We start from the raw sequence: 12,709 nt of genomic DNA on the forward strand, positions 1-12,709 counted from the left end.
AGAGACAGAAGGTATTATATTAGCACAAACTGACGTAACTGATTGCAAACTAAAAAAGAAAAAGTGAAACTAAAAGGGAAGAAAGGAAATACTCTCACGTGGCAGAATACTGACTTGGATTACCTCTTCTGATCTCTCCTCCATATAAGCAATAGTTCTGTTGCTTAGCTCTCACTGGAAGTGATGTTATTAATGAGCTAATTCCTACCATTGATTTTAAATGAAGCTCATTTTCTTCTACAGAATGCAAAGGTTTAAAAAACAAACAGGCCAACTACTCCCTAAAAAATAAACAAAAACATTTCTATGCAAATGGGGAAGCACTCAGAAAAGACAGAGCACAGAACAGTAAACTAACTGCACACCCAGGCAAGCATAAGAGCATAAATTAGAACATCGGGGTGATGTAAGAAGAAGCAGAATGTCAAGTTTGTTCAGGCAGGTCGATATCAGATAGTCTGAAAGACTGGTAATAGCAAAGTGAGCAGAGAATCTGCTTGTCCATCACCTGTGCCATCAACTGCATCTTGCCCCTTTTCCACACTGCCTCCCTTTACGCGTGGAAAACGTGTGGCCTTTCACAGTTTATCACACAGTTTTGTATTGTATTTCTGACATAGCTAACTTGATCAAAACTAGGCACACTACTCAAAATGACAACAAATACTTACAGACAGGCATTACTGTTAAATATAGGAAATGCTGTATTGCTTTCATCATGCTTGCTGGCATTTTATTTGCTTTTCTGGACTGCCCATTAGCAACTGATTTTTTCTTGCATGTTCGGTATTGCCCTGATGTTTGTATTTATGAGGTGTATGTTGTATATTTCCTAATACTTTAAATTTGGTTCTCAGAATAGAAAGCAGGGTGATAAGATACTATTAAAAGATGGCAACTGAGTTACAGCATAGAAAAGGAGAGAAATCAGAGAGAAGAGATGGGCCTGAAACAAGCCATCTGCTTGCTCTCTGAAGACAGCAAGAATTGCTGTGTCCTCTTATCAGTGTCTACGTGTCAACACCGTGTAATAAAAATGAGTGGGCCCTGAGCCATTGTGAGCAATTCCAACTTTTGTTGTTGTTGTTCCTAAAGCTTCTCAAATCAATGACAGACAGAATTCCCAGAAGAGGCTGTTAATATTTCTCCCATGGGGACCTGGGAATTATCACTGGTAAACAAACGACTTAGACACGTGCTTGTGTAAGATTGACGTCATGTTGCATATACCTTTTTCCCCCATACTATTTCATTTACCCGATTGACCTACCTGCAATGCTACACATACTCCTACTGTTTCAGTCAATAATGTAAACTGTATTGCAATTTGGGCCAAGACATCTTCCCAAGCTCTGTGAAACAATCCCAGAGCTCTGCTGGGTGACAGCCTGTGGCAACGCTGCCAGCAAACTCACCCTTTGCCAGCCACAGCATGGACTTGCCTGGAATTGTACACAACAAGTACAATTCTGGGGCCAGAAGTTTTTGGCACAGGCAGTTTAACAGGATATGAATTAGTCACTACAGACACACATGAGCAGCTCATGGACTTGCCCTCAGGCTTGGTGTTATTTCTGGAGGTACGGCCATAAGAGGGGTACAAAGCTTTTGCTCACTGCAAGCTTTCTAAAGTAAAGGACCTCCTGATCAGGAGGAAAGATCACACCGTTTTTCCTAGAAAGGGACATTTATCTCCCCCCTCAAAATGCTGAGGGCACTCATCTTTTAGAGCAGAAAACGATGCTGGTGGGGTCAAGGTGCACTACTGGGGCGTGGCGTACTTCTGCTCGACTGCAACCACTTCCTCTGGCCCTGCACCATATCCACCTCAAATCAGACACTACTGAGTTCAACTGACAAAAATTACCCAATTTTATGATCTGTGCTGTCAAGCACATATTTCACCCTGAAATGTAAGCCCACGCCTCCCCCTCAATGTCCTTCCCCCACCCTTTCTTTAAGTTAACTATACCTCAGAGACTAAAAATACACACTGCATAATTATATTGGATTTTGAAACCTCAAGCATGTTTTTCAGCTCCCCACATTTCACAGCAGGACCAGGTATGCTTGTTTTATCTTCTACGTTTACATTCTGTGAGGTCTATTTTTTTTCTTCTTCAAAATATTTTAGGATTTTAAACAGGGACAATTGTAAATGATTGCAATGCCTCATAGCCATGTACAGCACTCACTCCAGAGATTGCAATGGAAGAACAGCTACTGTTTGAAATAATGTGAGAATTAGTGGAGGAAAACTTGTTTTTATACACAACTCTTGCAGGGTTTATAGCTTGTCTAGAAGATAACCATTTCATTTAATAATTACTTTTGTGGGAAGGAAAATAATCACCTTGGAGACAATCTCTGAAGTGATGATAAAATAAATGTTCTAAAATTTTCTGGTTGAAAAAAAAAAAAAAAGCAGAAAGTCTTGAGTTCCAGGTGAGAATAGCACACATACACTTTCAGTTTTGAACTTTTATGTATCTAGAAGCTCTAGAAAAGGGATGACACCAGAAAAACAAGTGTTGGAATTCCTACGGCAATGGTATCTCAGTCCATACTGATTTTCATACATGTATAACACAATGATATCCACTTAAATAGCAAAAACCTGAATTATGGAAACATATGATAAGCAGACTGGGTAGGAGTTCTGAAGGAGACCTTTTGGGGTATACTTAATATTATTTATATTTCCACTGCACTTGCATGTAGAGACCCCAAAATCCTGGAGCCCCACAGTACTTGGCACTAAGCATAGAAACAGCAAGTGAAACACCTATTTTTTTTTTTCCCAACAGATCTCATAGTCTATTTACAGACCAGCAGGCATGTGAAAGGAAATGCAATTATCTCAGTTTTACAGATATGGAACTGAGGTAGAAAACAACACATGGACAGGCATGTCTGGAGCCTCCCAGAGATCCTCTGCAGAGGTGGGAATAGAGCTGAGAAACCCTCAACTTAAAGTCCTAGTCTTTCACAGTAATAAAAACACTTTTCTCTGTGCAGTCCCTCTCTTTCAATACACAGATTAACTGTTTTCCACTTAAGTTTCCTGTCAGATTCTTTGCATAAATATCAATGGTAACCTACGTCACTTGCTCAGGTAATTTCTGGGTACCTTTGAACCTCTACATTTTTTTCTTGCCACAGTAAAGTGAAGACGTATCTAAACTGTGGTTCAGATCCAGGCTCAGGCTTCTGCAAGAAACTAAGATTAGGATTCAGTGTGTGAACACTTTAAATAAAACCCAGCCAATCTCTTCTTCCTATATTCGTCTCTGCAATCATTGCACCTTTGCTCATCAACCTTACCTCCTACTGTGAACCAGCACTACCACAACCCTCCCAAAGACCCCTGAAACCAGAATACATTTAGAAGTGCTGTGTACATACCACAAGATGTTTAGCATCGAACAGTCCCAGTGCACCTGGATCTCTTCTAGCTCAAGCTCCCTCTTTACACATTTATCAGTCACTTTCCCACATTTAAGTTCAGAAAGTATTTTCATTCCCCTTCATCCTTCTAGCACTTTGTATTGGGTTTACGTGGCATGGTTTTGGTAGTGGGAGGCTGCAGGGGTGGCCTCTGTGAGAAGAGTCCAGCAGCTGCCCCACGTTAGGTAAGAGTCAGTTTCAGCCAGTTCCAAAAGGATCTGCCACTGCGCAGAGCTGAGCCAATAAGTGATGTTGTTTGTGTCTCTGTGAGGGCAGATATAAGAAAGGGAAAAAAATAAACAAACAACAACAACAAAAAAAAAAACACACAGCTGCACAACAGCAGCTGGGAAAGTGAGGAGTGAGCACCAGCCCTGCAGCCCCCAAGGTGAGTGCAGCAGGAGGGCAGGAGGTGCTCCAGGCACTCAGCAGAAGTTCTCCTGCAGCCTGTGGAGAGACCTCTGGTGGAGCAGGCTGTCCCCCTGCAGCCCACGGGTCCCACATGGAGCAGATTGCCACACTGCAGCTCATGGAGGAGCCCACGTGGAGCAGGTGGATGTGGCCTGGAGGAGGCTGCGGCCCATGGATAGCCCCCGCAGGAGCAGGCCCCGGGCCAGAGCTGCAGCCCATGGAGAGGAGCCCACGCAGGAGCAGGGGATCTGAGGGGAGCTGCTACCCATATGGGGGACCAGTGCTGGAGCAGTTTGCTCCTGGGGGATGGATGGATGGACCCTGTGGGACGGAGCCGTGTGGGAGCAATGCTTGAAGAGCTGCTGCCTGTGGGCAGCCCCCGCAGGCTCAGTTGGGGAAGGACAGCATCCCATGGGAGGCACCCCACAGGGAGCAGGGGCAGAGAGGGACCGTGAGGGAATGGTGGGGATGAAGCGTCAGGGACTGAACGCAGCCCCCACTCCCTGTTACCCTGTGCCGTTCAGGGGTAGGAGGTGGAAGAGGGTAGGTGGGAAGGGAAGGTGTTTTTAGTTTCTTTCCTTTGTTTCTCACTTCTCTCGCTTGTTAGTAATAGGTAATAAATTTCTTTAATCTTCCTACGCTGAGTCTGTTTTGCCTGTCACAATAATTGTTGAGTGATCTCCCTGTTCTATCTCAACCCTTAAACCCTTTTATTGTATTTTCTCTCCCTTTCTCTTAGAGGATGGGAAGTGAGAGAGCAATTGCGGTGCAGCTCAGCTGCCCAGCTGAGTAGAACCACCACACACTTTCAAAATACTTCCACTTGTGTCGTCTCCCCACTTCTCTCCTGTCTTGTCTTGGAACTTTTGTAACCCTTCATCCTCTTTCTTCCAGTGTTTCCCTGCTACCATTCCTCATACAGCATTCAGGGCTCAGTCCAGATTGCTCTTCTGTTCCTTGGGATGATTCTTACCTTTCTACACTTGACCTTTCCCTCTCTGTTCAGTTTACCATATCGGACTGCCTCTCTACATCCTGCCCTGGATATCCTAGGGTCACTCACACTTCACAGAATGAAGCCAAACACCTCACTTTCCCCCTCACGTACAGCTTTACTCCTCCATTCCCAACCATTTCTGCTCATTCAGATTCTCAGTATTTATGCTTTATAAACATCTCTGTTTTCTATTTTCCATCTAATTTAGCATTAAATGCATCCATGAATTTCAGTCTGATGGCTAAAAATACCTTCCACTTCCATCTGCATTCCTGTAACCTCCCGCTCATCTCTGAGCTTCTCCCTCCTTCTCAATTTTCACCGCATCAGAATGCTGCATCTACATCTACTCCCTTTATCTTTACTTCAGGGAGTCCATCCATACATCCAAATTCCTTCAGCAACTTCTCTCCAAATTAAATGACCTCTCTTTAAAGATATCGTAGTACTCAACTCCTGCCTCCAGCATTTCCTTAGGTTTCACTGCTATCTCTTCTGCTCTCCTCCTAGTCATGCCTTTTGCTAGATTTGTTAGTGGTCTTAGAATAATTTAGCATTTCTGCATGAATTTTCCTCTGATTTTGCCACTGCAATAGTACAATGATAAAGCAGAGTCAGGGCATGACTAGAATCCAGAACTCATAACTGGATTTGGATGGTATTTCTGCATTAAATCAACAGTACCCCAACTGGCTTGACTATACTATAAGGACTGAATTCTGGTCTACAAAGACCAGTACCAACAAATAAAATAATTGCTCAGACCATAGCAGTACTTTTGATGTCCTAGTATAGTTTCAGACCTGAAACATCTAAACAAACTATCTATTGGTTTGGATAGCAGGGTGGGGGTGTAAACATTGGAAAATGATGTGTGTTTCTGTTATAGAAAGCACTAAGTGGTCCGCCTCTTTGGGTGTCTTCAGGCCATGCAACTGCGAGGCTGCACAGACACCTGGAGATCCCTACAGGCGTTTCCATAACTGGGCTAGTTACAGGCTAGAGTAACTAGCCTGTTTTTTTCATTCTGATATCGTGATCACATCATAATTTCATTTCATTATATAATCCTTTCCCTCCAAACCCCTACAGTCTACAACTGGTATCAACCAGGAAAATACTGGCATTTTTTTCCATCCTGAAAAATATATCAAGAGTCAAGATAGCGAGTGTGCTCAGACAACAGAGCTGAGACTACATTTTCTTTACTTTCTGAAAGAAACTCATAGCTGCACATGATGGTGGGAAGGAAAGGATTAAGATTGCATCAATATTACATCCCTTTTAAATGATGACCGTGAAAGTTGTTTGCATGGGGGTGAATGAAATCCTACCCCATAGAACAAGGGTGTGAAAAAGGATGCTCTGGAAGTCTGCTGTCTGGAAGCCTCTCTCCCCTATTTTTTTGCCTTTTGAGGGTTACCAGATTATCCCCTGCCAAGGTGCATACCTTCCCCTCAGAACATCTAACAGCTTGAAACTAAACTATCAAGCATAAGAAAGGAAGCTGAATGCTTAAATATACAACTATTAGTCTGTTAAGAGTTGCACATTCATAAACATCCATGCATACACATATATCCAGTGAGGAGAGCAATAATCTTTTCTTACTGTGCTAAGTACAAGACTGAAAAAAAAAAAAAAAGCAAACAGCAAAACATGCAGTCAAGTTTCAGGTCAATTCGATTAATCTAGGAAAGCATATTTTTAACAAATGGCTTCATTTGCCTTTAAGGATAAATAATCCATGTTAATAGTGTTAAGTACCTGCTGCTGCTGTGCACAGCCCTTCATTTAATATCTGTAGAGCTTGCTGTCACCAGCAGCACATAAGAGGAAAGAAAAAAAAAAAACACTCACAATTTTGTATAGCATTCATTAGATTATTCCTCTGCTGCAGTAGCATAAGCAGTAAGAGTGCTTAACCCACTGTGGTTTTCCAAGCTTCCCAGGCTGTCTTCACCCTTTACAATGAAAGCAATTCTGTTCAGCTTTAGCTGTGGTCTAATCAAAGAAAATTATAATCACACTATCAGGATGCTAATTCTGAAAAGACATTAGCAAAACCATAGTCACTTTGTTAAGCTGCAAACCTGTGGCTGACAAAGGACCACCAGATCCCAAACTGTATTTTGTTCTTTTGCATAGAGCAAACCAAGCCGATTAACCATTTTTTGGTTAATTAAAATAATAATAATAACAGTAGTAACACTAATACTAATAGTAATCAGCCTCAGAGGCAAAAGCTGAAAAATCAAGTGACAACAACTACTGAGAACCCTCAGCTCAGAAAATAACAATTTAATATTCACATTTCTCACAAAAAGCCTTTTGCTGACCTTCAGAAAATGAGATCCACCTACTACATCAGTTAATAGGCAGCTCTAAGTCAAGTGCCTTTAATCCTAAGTAACACGTAAAAGAACACAGCAAGACAAAGTAACACAACACTGAACAAGAATGTGGGGTAACATCTGTGAAGCTGTAGGTTTTTTTTTTTTTTTTTTTTTTTTTGTTTTGTTTTGTTTTTTTCTGAATGCTCTTATGCTTCCTTTTGTTCTTAGTTCCACCTAATTGCTGACTTTGGCATAATCAAAATAATTTGTCATTGTTGCCTTCTAACATTTGCATTCACAAAAACATAAAAAGCATATACTTACCTGTAGCAACACCTGTAATTGATTATACCGTCACTCAGAATACCCTCAGGAGGTTTTGCTCAGTCCAAAAAGGAGAGGGGGAAGGGATGAGAACAGTTGTCTGATGAGAAACACTGTATTAACTCCAATAAAAATACAGTTTTCCCCATGTGCCTGAAAGCATGGAGAAAATCACACAAGCTGGATTCCATGTATACCAGTCCTTCCAAATACTGAGTTGAGTCAAGCAAACCCTACTGCAGCACGACGAGGAAAAAGTTGATGTATCAAGGCAGAAACCCCAATCTAAAATTCACGGGAATGGTAACAAAACACAATCAATACACACAGCAATTTCTACAGCAACTTGGGATGGGGTGGGGAGGGGAAGAGTTTGGTTCCTTAACGGTCAGCACAAAGCTTCTGTGGCAAGTTGGGGGACCTGTCCCTCGGCACCTCTCTGATCGACATGCTGAATCAATGCCCAGCGCATTCCTCCTGCACTCCCTTTCCTATTTCCCTGGGATCTGTACAGGGCAATGCTGAGCATCCCAGCCTCGGAGTGGAGCACACACATGCACACACACGCAGCCCGTGCCAGCACACACACTCCTGCCTCGCTTCTCTACCCACAGCATCTCAGCACTCACCGTCACGGGCTTCCTCCCCGCGACTGCAGTTGCTGCAAATGTGTTTGATCTCCTTGCCTATGTGACATTGTATCACAAAAGAGACATTGTTAGTGGCGGTCTCCTTCAGTGGATTCATCCTCACTAGATAGAAAGCTTTCTTTTTAGGTTTCTCTCCACTCATGTCTTAAACAGAGCCCTGCCTGCCGTTGGGAGAAGAAAAAGCAAGCATCCCAGTCTGCCTGGCGTGCGTGCAATCCGCCATCCGCTCACTCTCGCCTTGGCGTTCATCTGCCACACGCACCACAAGGATCGAGGGGAGGGCTGGGCAGAGGGGGAGGCGGGCGGGAGTAGGCAGCAATGCTCCCCAGCCTGGCTGCCCCCCGCAATCCTGTTCCTCCACCAATCCATCTGGGCTCAGCTGGAGGACGCTCAGCATCTTCCCGCACCCTCCATGCACCAAGCAGCCTCCCTCCACTTCTCTCCTCCCCTTCTTCTTCTCCCATTCCCTCCCTCCTCCTCTGGCAGCCCCCCCCCCAAAGCCCTGAGAGCCCCCAGTTGGGCTGCAACCTGCTGGGAGGGTGCACAGAGTTCCCCTCCCAGGACATGCTGCGGCTCTTGTGGTGTGGCAGCCTATTCCACAGTAATTAGTATTTTATATGCAAAGAGAGTCAGCCCGCTGGCTGGCACAGGGCTGCCCCCCCTTCTGTGGTGGGCCTGGGTGCTGCACGCAGCCTGCACAGCCAGTTCCTCTCCCCCAAACCCTTCCTGCTTTTCATTCCTGCTTTTTCTCCTTGCACTCTTCTTTTTAAAAGCAGAGGAGGTGCTTCTGCCTGGTCCTGTCCTGTGTGTGGCTCACAGGGACAGCTCAAGCTCCTCTGCAGCAGGACGGCTCTCCCTCCCCGAGGCTGACCATCGGCTCACCAAGAAGCGCAGAGGGTTTGGATTCATTCAGGTAGTTCCTTTGGGGGATGAACACCCCTTCTTTGCCTCCTGCTTAAAACACAGCTGCCCCAAGGATCAGTTGTAGCGCCCCTGGGTGCCTGCAGCCACAGCTGGGTGCTTCGAAGACTCCTGCAGTGCGAAGGGAATTATAATTTCTGATCAGATGCCCTGCCAATCCCCTGCTGCCCAGCTGCCCCGAAATGTGCGATCTATTTTTGCAGCAGACTAAACAGCCCAAACTGCCCAGCTTGCTGAAACAGCAGTTCGGGAAAGTGCCTGTAACACAGGGGCAGGGGAGCAGGAGCAAGCAGGGGAGAGGATGCCTAGTTTCTTGCAGGCTTTGGGATGGAAAGCCTGAAGTAGAGATGATAATCTCAGCTATTCTGGTAGCTATTTAGTAACATGAGTGTTGTTGCTTTAAATCTTCAGCAAGCTATCAGTTTGGCAGACACAGAGAGTGCAATTGGGGCAGGTGAAACATGGTAAAGAACACCACCATTCTCCTTATTTTTAGCCAAAGCCCTTCTTCCCTGTTGGAAGAAATCAACTCATTCCACAGTTCTTTGCCCTTTTCACATATTTTTGCCAAATTTTACTCTAACGAGAGGCAAAAATGGCCCTGATTCTCTTCAACTGCCTGTGAAACAGGCAGTGAGACATCTGCCTAAAGAAAGATGGAACAGAAACTTAAGAATTCAGTGCCATAATTTTCCATTTTCTCAGCTGCACACATACACACACACAGAAAATGCATGCAATGAGACTGCTGACCTACTTGTTCTGTGTCATTCTGTGGCATGTCCGACTTCTCACCTGGTACTAGTAGGAGCCAAAACTTCGAGCTGTCACATACGGCAAAAAATTGCAAGGCTTTGCTTTTCTCAGGCGTGTTGACAAATCAGACCGGATGCTGTTAGATCTTCCTGAAACATGGGCTGAGGCATGTTCTCAGCATAATCATGCCAATCCCTAAGCCATGCAAAGCATTCTGCATGTTGCACTATGTTTAGGCTCATGTTGAATGGAGTAAGTCACCTCAGGTTACGCATTACCCTGAAGGACTTGATTTTCCATTTGTCACACATCTAAAATTCTCAACAGTTTCAAGTAAGTGTTAGGAGAACAGAGAATGCAGAACTGCTCAGGAACAAGCAGATGAAATCCTAAAAAGTGCACCTCATGTAGGTGTGAGTTCATGCTCTGAGAAGCTGTCCCTTTGAATGTCCAGTGCTGAGACAGTTTTTGCTGCATTACATGCTTGGAAAGAGAAAGCTGAGGACAATTTGATCCCCTACCAGTCACACAGCAGTTCAGACACTCACGGTGGATTTCCCTCTAACTTAATCATTGCCTTTGAGAACACCTTCAGCTGGGCTGTGATTCAGAACATAATTAGGTAGGCAGAAGACATGGCCAGAGTCCTGAACTTCCTCAGAGTTCAGTGCTGCCTATTACAGGCATCCAGCACTGCTGCATTAGAGAAATGGGTCAGGAAAGGAATGCAGATTTCTATGTCAACTGCCCTGAATTTGGGAAATGCTGTCTTCAGTACTGTGGTGGTGTGCCTCTCCTGTTTTAGGAAAGGCAACTAGTGTGATATATTCAGCAGAGCTGAAGACCAGCAGAGGTGGTTTTGTAAGGCAAATTGGTCTTGTAGTTAAGGAACTGGGTAGGACTTAAGGCATGAAAAACTGGGTCAGCCATCAGTCTTCTGCAGTCTCTCTCTCTATGACCTTACTTCCAATGATTTGACATCTCAGCTCCTTGGTAAAGAGCAGTCATGCAGAAGTTTCTGTTTTTCAGAAAAAAAAATAATTTTGCAAGGTATTCTGAAGGTATTTGCATATGATGGAGAGAGAACACTTATAAAGACTGTTCAAATACAAAGATCTGCTTTTTATAGCAAAATAAGAAGGAAACAAATTCACCTCAGATCTGTAAACAGCTTCCATATGCAAAACCCTGCAATTTTTAGTGACATCACTACTATCTCCCAACCCCAAACAGCTTATAGAGATGAACAGGAGCAACCTCCTTCTCAGGTAGAGTTTGGAGCAAGATTGTGTAACTATTCCTACAGGTCAGGTCTGAAATTCTTGAGCAACTTGGTCCAACCTCACAGGTCCACAATACAGTGAAAGAACCACTGAGCATTACGGGAACGGACTGAGCTTTTGCAATCAGATCCCAGGAGACTGCAGGTGCCCAGCTGTTAGGGGATGTTTGGGAATAAAACAACTTCTCTGGTGGGTAACACAGATTCCATGTGGATACAAACCTGAAATTATCATGGAGAAAGGCCAGCACATTTTTGCTTGCAGGTGCTATGTATTTGGAATGCAAACGAGTCCTGAAGCCATCTGCTAGTATGTCTCTTGCAACATGCATTTTGCTATAACATGCAAATTGCCTTCATTCCTAAGAGCTGCCTTATAGAGAATCTGAATTTGCCACAGTTCATAAAACAAAAATAAGTTTAATTGTGATCTGTGTAATAATGGTGAAAGCTGCTGCTGGTAATCAGTTCTAGGACAAATACTGTAAAATGAACGCACTACAGTACTTCTGCAGAAAATGACTTTTTTGACTTGTTTTTAAAGATAAGTCAAAAAAAAAAAAAGAAAAAAAAAAAAAGCATAACAACTCTTCCACTGCTTCAATATGTGGCTGCAAAAGCTGGCATAATTTTATTGCACAATGGACACCAAAATCAATGAAGTGGATGTCAGACAGTTGGTTATTTGACACTAAATCAACAAACTCGAGTTCTATTCCCAGTCCATATTCACTTCTTGTATAACCTTGGGAAACCATTTGTACTTTTATTTCTTCCCACCCCAGCCTTTGCCATTAAGGAAAGTGCCACTACCATGGAGAAGAGATGAAAGCAGCACCCCCTTTAAATTGATGACTACGGAGATATGGACTCTTATCTGCAGCAAAAATCTTTGAGGCTCTACCCTGCCTTTCTATTTTTTTTTTTTTTCCTGCAACATGTCTCTCTGTGTCGCCTGGCTGAGAGTCTTTTTTGGGTCATCATGCCCGCAAACAATTTCTGTGAAAGCAAGAAGAGATGCTGGAACCAAACAGCCAAAAGACACACCTTCCACACCTCAGAAAATAAGATTTTTGGTTACTTCTTTCTCCAAGTTTTGGCACAGCACAAACATCCCATTGGCAGTCAGGGCATCCCTCAAGTCTGCCCTAAGCTTCTCAGCTAAACCATGCAGAGGTTTCTCTGCAAGCAGGACAGGCTCCCTCCTATTCCCAGCATAAATAAAATGGACATCAGAAACCACAAGGAAGCCTTTCAGCTACTTTTCCCTTGTGCTGCCACCAACACAGTCCAAAGGTTGCCTTGGAGCATTATATTGGATCCCTGAAGAAGCTGTGGCTAACAGATTGGCACTGTCCCGGTGGCTGCAGGTTAAAAACACTAGACAGATGCTAGTCTAAAAAAGGCAGGATCACTTTTTCTCAACAGTTTAACCTTTCTAACCAAAATACCATGATTCACTTGTTTTACAGTCTGTTGTACTGGGCCCGGCTGGGATGGAGTTAACTTTCCCTGCAGCAGTCCCATACAGTAAAACCACCACATGTATTTAGGCAGTGTTGTTTTTGCAGGGATCCCCCTGTAC

At 43.8% G+C, this 12,709-nt stretch overlaps 1 protein-coding gene across 11 annotated transcripts in view; it reads right to left on the reverse strand.

The window, feature by feature from the left end:
- The window catches only part of PHACTR1 (phosphatase and actin regulator 1), a gene marked incomplete at its 3' end in the record, with an annotated part of 439,651 nt that overhangs the window by 157,196 nt on the left and 269,746 nt on the right, over window positions 1-12,709 (reverse strand). The window contains exon 1 of one of the 11 annotated variants that reach the window (XM_084511519.1): window positions 8,145-8,254. The exons of 9 other annotated variants lie outside the window; for them this stretch is intronic. Of the gene's footprint in view, window positions 1-7,515; window positions 7,682-8,144; window positions 8,255-12,709 lie in introns of those variants that run through there. One more of the 11 variants, XM_084511512.1, reaches the window with a different exon arrangement.

The sequence above is a fragment of the Aythya ferina genome (genome assembly GCF_964211825.1).
Source record: "Aythya ferina genome assembly, chromosome: 2".
Lineage (NCBI taxonomy): Eukaryota > Metazoa > Chordata > Aves > Anseriformes > Anatidae > Aythya > Aythya ferina.